A 6,000-nucleotide genomic window follows, 5' to 3' on the forward strand; every position below is an offset into this window, starting at 1 on the left:
GATCAAACATGCCCTCTTTCCTTTATAAAAAAGAAACACCTTGTATGTTAACAATTGGCAACTTGCATAACTTACAGCCCTTGCACCAGGAGCTAGAGGTTGTGAACCCTGGAGGCATAGTTGTTTAACCTTTGATCTGTTTTAAATAAAATGGTCAACTCAAAATATTCAATCGGATGTATTTGGGCAAAAATAGGGTGGGGTGAAAGCCCTTCAACCACTTTTAACTCTTAAAAAGTGCAATGTAGCCTTTGATTCCCAATCAAATGAGCCCTCTTCCCAAGTTCACAAAAAATATTTTCCATAAAAACGTCACGTGTTAACATTAAGTAACTAGCTTCACTTACAGCCCTTACTACAGGAGCTGTTGGTGGGGTTAACACCAAAGGTTTGTTTATTTGAACTTTAGACTATTTTGAAAAAAAATAAATTCTGATCGGATGCATTTGGGGGGAGGGTTAAAAGGGAGAGGCTGATGTCCTCGGATTATTTTTGATTCTTCAAAATTGAACTTGAAATTTGCATTTCCAATCGAACGAGCCTTCTCCAAAGTTTGTACGTCCATCCCTTCTATAAATTCCCTAAATTTTAAACAATGGGTAACTTGCAAAAACCTACAGCCCTTACCCTGAGGACTGCGGGGTTTTTCGTTAATCACATTTATTAATAACGTTTTATTTTTCGATTGGAAATTGAAAGTTTTACCGCCCTTTTTAAAAGTCAAAAGTGATTGGAGGGCAACCAGCCCCTCCCCCCAGCAAAATCACCTCTTGTGGAAATACATCCGGAAAATACATCCCTGTGGAAAATACCCCCACCCCTGGAAAATACTTTCCCGTGATGAATCTGCCCCTGAAAAATACCCCTCGTGGTTGGTTGGTATCCAATCACTTTCGACTTATAAATAAAAGACTAGAGTTGTCTGGGGTTATAACTAATCTCTACCTCCCCCTTCCTCTTGTCTCTCCTCTAGAGCTAATTCTGTGTCTATCCTCAATGAGAATTGGGACATTTGGCATTAAAATGCACCCTTTGAGGTATCTCCCTCTCCGTAGGAGAGGGGGTCGCACGCCTAGACTCATATACAGTGGAGGGGCAAAGGGAGCTCCCATTAATTGACATAAAAAAGGAGAAAGAAATCTGGGTTTAAGAGTCTGTGACGTCTGATTTTCTTTGTTTTTGTGACAATAAAACAGAGCTTTTTTATTAATCATCTTGACAGTCATTTATATTATGACTTTAAAAAGCAAACAATTCCAACAAAGTTAAACATGTAAAGATTCTAACTTGCGTTTTACCCGAAGTAAGTACGGTGGTGGAGTTGCACGAGAGTTCAGTTATACGAGGGTTCAGCTGCAGGATGATTCAGTTGCAAAGTGGTCCAGTTGCACGGTGGTTCAGTTGCACGGTGGTTCAGTTGCGTGGAGGTTCAGTTGCACGGGGGTCCAAATGCAGTGGGTTTATTTAAACGGGGTTGATTTGCATTGGGGTTGAGTTGCACGAGGGCTCAGTAAAATGGGTAAGTTGCACGAGAGTTCAGTTACAAGAGGGTTCGTCACACAGGGGTTAAGTTGCACGGGGGTTCAGTTTCACAATGGCTCAGTTGCATGGTGGTTCAGTTGCACGGTGTTTCAAAGCACGGTAGTTCAGTTACAGTGGTTCAGTTGCTTAGGATTCAGTTACCCGGTGGTTCAGTTGCAATGGAACCCTCTAAGACACGGGGGTAGCGATTGGGCAAAGAGAGGTTATTATCCCCATAGATTCAAAATATACCCTTTTTGACAAAAAACATTGAATTTTTTCTTTCTTTGAAAAAATCGAAAAAAATCCTTGCCCCCTTCCACATTTCTGTGGAATGGCGCAATTGTTAGGGTAGTGGCTTTTAAACAATCTGTGTAATCAAACCACTGACGGTAGAGCAAGGACGACCTTTGTCAATGGTAACTGAAAGTCTGACAGTGGCTAAAAATTGGATAGAAACACATGATTTTGCAGAAGCCTTTAACCATAGGCAATATGATACAGAAAATTAATAATTTACATATAAATTTTCATCTATCTAAGAAAATTCTACTATTAAACAATTCAACCTATATTTTCCCTAAGAGTGTGGGTGTCATATTTATTCAGCCTAGAGACAATACTTTTTTTAACTGAAGTGATCTCTTACGGATAAGATGTATCTTTCTCAAGCTTTGGACTTGCTATCAAGCTTGACACAAGTAAAAATTTTCAGAATTACTACAAGGTACATACGCAACATTTAAATTTGCTAATTTTTTACATTATGTTTGTGTGTATGTTGTGTTTTTTGTACACTCGACCCGACTCCTTAATTAAAATGTAAAAGTAGATTTAGTCCACCCCCTCCCCCATGACTTTGCGAAATGTTTTTGATTTGTGAGAATTTCCATTGCAGAATTATTACCAAAAACTGCAGGCACTAGAAGATTCTGATTATTTTTCCCAACTTGACATATGTTGTTTCACTGTGTAAATTTCCCCAAGCAGTTGAAATGTGACCTAGGTTCAAATGTGTATTTTCATCCTCGGACGGCGCCATTACACTCGCCCAAAATCCCCTCTACCCCGCCACTTTACGAAGCTAATTAAAAACAAAATTACTGAAAATATGGTTTTTAAAAACAAAGAGCATATGAAAACTTGAGACGAGCAGAAATAAGGTCCTTTGATAATTCAAACTTAAAACAATCAGAAATTAAACCAAACAAAGAGAAATTAGAATAAATAGTCGCACCCAATATGTCACACCATCATGGCAGATACTGATGTATATAAATAAACAAATCCTAAAACGAGTATAAGTTAAAGTGTGTTCTCAAATCAAACTAAAACGATCAGAAACCAATACAAAAAATAGTTTAGTTACTGTCCCTCTCCTCACCCGTAAGCCTTCTAAAGGCTATTGGAAAACCCTTTTGGAAATTTCTTCTAAAGAAAATGGAGGGGAGGGGTTCTGGTATCGAGACGGGACTTTTTTTTTTTAGATTTTTCACCAGCCTTATAGGGATTTTGAATTTATAAAGGGGAAGCACTGTTCCCAACTTCTTACACACTTTCTTACTCGGAATACACATAATTTTAGCACGTTTCCAAGCAAATATTTATTCCCTCTTATAGTTTTAATTTTTTGTATGATGTTATCTTTTGGTGCTTTTGATATTCTTGGTTTTGTTAGCAGAGACTACTGACTCAAAGTGTCCTCACAAAAAAGCAAAATTTGGAGATCCACATAGATAGAAATTGATTAATTAAATAAAATTAACAACAAACAAAGTACAATGTAATAAATAATAGTTTTTGCGTAAACTATAAATTTTCTACAACAAATTGAATATCGATGAAGGATATGACAAAACCCTGTATTTTCATTAAAATATATTACTTTTAACTAAGTGTAAATGTGTAATAGTTATCAACTTTGAAGCCACCTTTCGAAGTTATTAGCATAAGAACATTTGCTTAATTTTACAAAAAGTCGAACCATCCCCAAAAAGGGGTCGATACCTAATGAAAATTATACAACCACACTTAACATATCTGAGAACTCTGGGGTGGAGTTTCAAGCTTGTACCTACAAAAGTACAAAATTTATAATATGGTCAATGATGCGGTTTTTTCATTATAAGTATAACCGTCCTGAACCATTGGTCCTAGAATACCATGCACATTTTGATTGAAACTGAGAGTTCTAGAGTCCTTCACAGTAACAAAAGCTCATCTTTCCATAACAAAGTACCAGGTTCGACCATTGTCCGCCATATGAAAATATGGTGAGCCCGGTTTTTAGTCAAAATTTTAAGAAAGGCAGTTGAGTCAGAACTATCGAAAGCTGTTTATTTTGCCTCTATACTTTAGAAATATAACCTAAGGCGATTTGACAGTTTGAACGTTAAAATAGAAAAACAGAGCCGGACTAACAGTATAACTAATATAGGTAATTTGGTTTTTAAACATCTCTAATATAACTCTCTTATTGCGCTCTCATGATATATATTTAACTTCTCTATTTGGTAATCAAAGTCTGACCATAGCAAAATATACATAACTAGGAAAATGGAGAAATCACTCATTACAATAAGATTCTCATTTTTCAAGTGTTTCAAATAATCTGCCTGTCACTTCTTATTCTGCTCTGGCAATAAAAATAAATGCTAGGAATGTACATGTATAACATTATTCTTACTTTGAACTTTTGAGATCCGGATTTTAAAATTGAATTGTGCAGTGTCACCCATCACCGAAGGTTTAGGCATTAAGGACCCGGTTTTATTTGATATATTGACAAAGGTACCATTTGCTTTAAGCCAAGATCCTTAGAATATTTGAAGAAGAAAACTAAATTTAATTTTTACAGTCACCATCTCGTTCATTTCTTGTTTACTTTGGTGAGGCTTTTGTGTTATCGTTTTGAATGAAAGGGAAGTACTTTCTTTCAGCTACCATAAAGACTGGGTATATTATTCCATTGTTATACTTTGACAAAATTAAACAAGTTACTTCTCTAGAGAGACCTAACTTTATTCAATTCAGTGGGGAAAAGTGACTTAAGAATTAATAGTAACAGGGGCATCAATTTGTGGTGGACATTGGCCTCCCCCTGAATGCTTTACCCATCCTACCACCACTAGATAGTATAAAAGGCCTTTTACGATATTTTCTTAGGATTTTTTTTTCATTCGAAAAACTGAAAAAAAAATTACAGCCCCCCCCCCCCTGAATCTTAAAAAATATATTTTGTCCCCTCCTATATTTTCATGAGTTGACGTCGCTAAGTCTCAAAAATATTGCGTAAGTTTGATCAGGACTGTCACCTGTAGTACAGAAGTACTATGTAAGCACTATTTCATTATGTTTAGAACTGCAGCACGTTTAGAGCGAATTTTTTTTTGTCATATTTAAAGCGAAAATGCTATTTTAGCACTATTTTTGTCAATTTTTAATTGTAGCACCGAAAATCGCTGTGTAGCACGCAAACTTGGACAATTGTAACCCTTTAGGAGCGGACCCTGGTGGCAACCCTGATCGTGATGCAGTACATCATTTACTTCAAAGCATCCCCCATTAATGACAACCACGGACAGTATCCCATCGTTCCTTTATACGCTTGTTCTTATGGAATATCAATGTAAATATTATATCGAAAACGTTTTGACCCAAAAAAAAAGAAATGTTGTGTCTCATACTTTTTCTTTAAGACAAATCAGAAAGTGATGTATGTTTAGCTAGTGAGCTTTTATTCACTGGTTGCACTTGTAGAGGCATATTTGCTTAATAATAGGAATATTTTCTCTTAAAATCGCCAAAGAAAACTTAGATAAAATGAGTGAACATGTATCTAATTTGGATTAGATGTTTTTAATGGATTAGATGGATTATCATGGATTACTAATCCATCTTACTAGACAAACACTTTAGTTCATACTCATATCTATGATATAATAATGGTAGATGGTAATAAACTTACCTAAGCTGCAGATATCAGGTCTTGATTTTCTTAAAACGATAATTTCGACAGGACCTGTGTCTGTCATCATCAAACAGTGCTTGGTAACGAACTGTAGTAAGGAGCGACCCGGCTCAATAGTAACCAAAATTCTAAAAAATGGAATTTTGATACCAATAGCTACATCAAAAGAATCGCATTTAATGCTGATTTTAAATATATAAGTTTCATCAAGTTTAGTATTACCCATCAAAAGTTACGAGCCTGAGAAAATTTGCCTCGTTTTAAAAAATAGGAGGAAACACCCTCTAAAAGTCATACAATCTTAACGAAAATCCCACCATCAGATTCAGCGCATCAGAAAACCTTATTGTTGAAGTTTCAAGCTTCTGTCTACAAAAATGTTGAATTTTGTATTTTTTGCCAGAAGGCAGATGCGTGTTTATTTGTTTGTTTGTTTTTTCTGTTGTTTTTCCAGGGGTGATCGTATCGACCCAGTGGTCCTAAAAATGTTGCGATAGGGCTGATTCTAA

At 36.0% G+C, this 6,000-nt stretch overlaps 1 long non-coding RNA gene across 1 annotated transcript in view; it reads right to left on the minus strand.

The window, feature by feature from the left end:
- LOC136028192 (uncharacterized) overlaps positions 1 to 5,615 on the minus strand; it is a 28,328-nt gene extending 22,713 nt beyond the window's left edge. The window contains exon 1 of the long non-coding RNA XR_010617757.1: positions 5,489 to 5,615. This is a non-coding gene — a long non-coding RNA (uncharacterized LOC136028192). The remainder of the gene's footprint in view (positions 1 to 5,488) is intronic.
- Positions 5,616 to 6,000: the final 385 nt, after the last annotated feature.

This window comes from Artemia franciscana, chromosome 6 (assembly GCF_032884065.1).
Source record: "Artemia franciscana chromosome 6, ASM3288406v1, whole genome shotgun sequence".
In the NCBI taxonomy this organism is placed as follows: Eukaryota; Metazoa; Arthropoda; class Branchiopoda; order Anostraca; family Artemiidae; genus Artemia; species Artemia franciscana.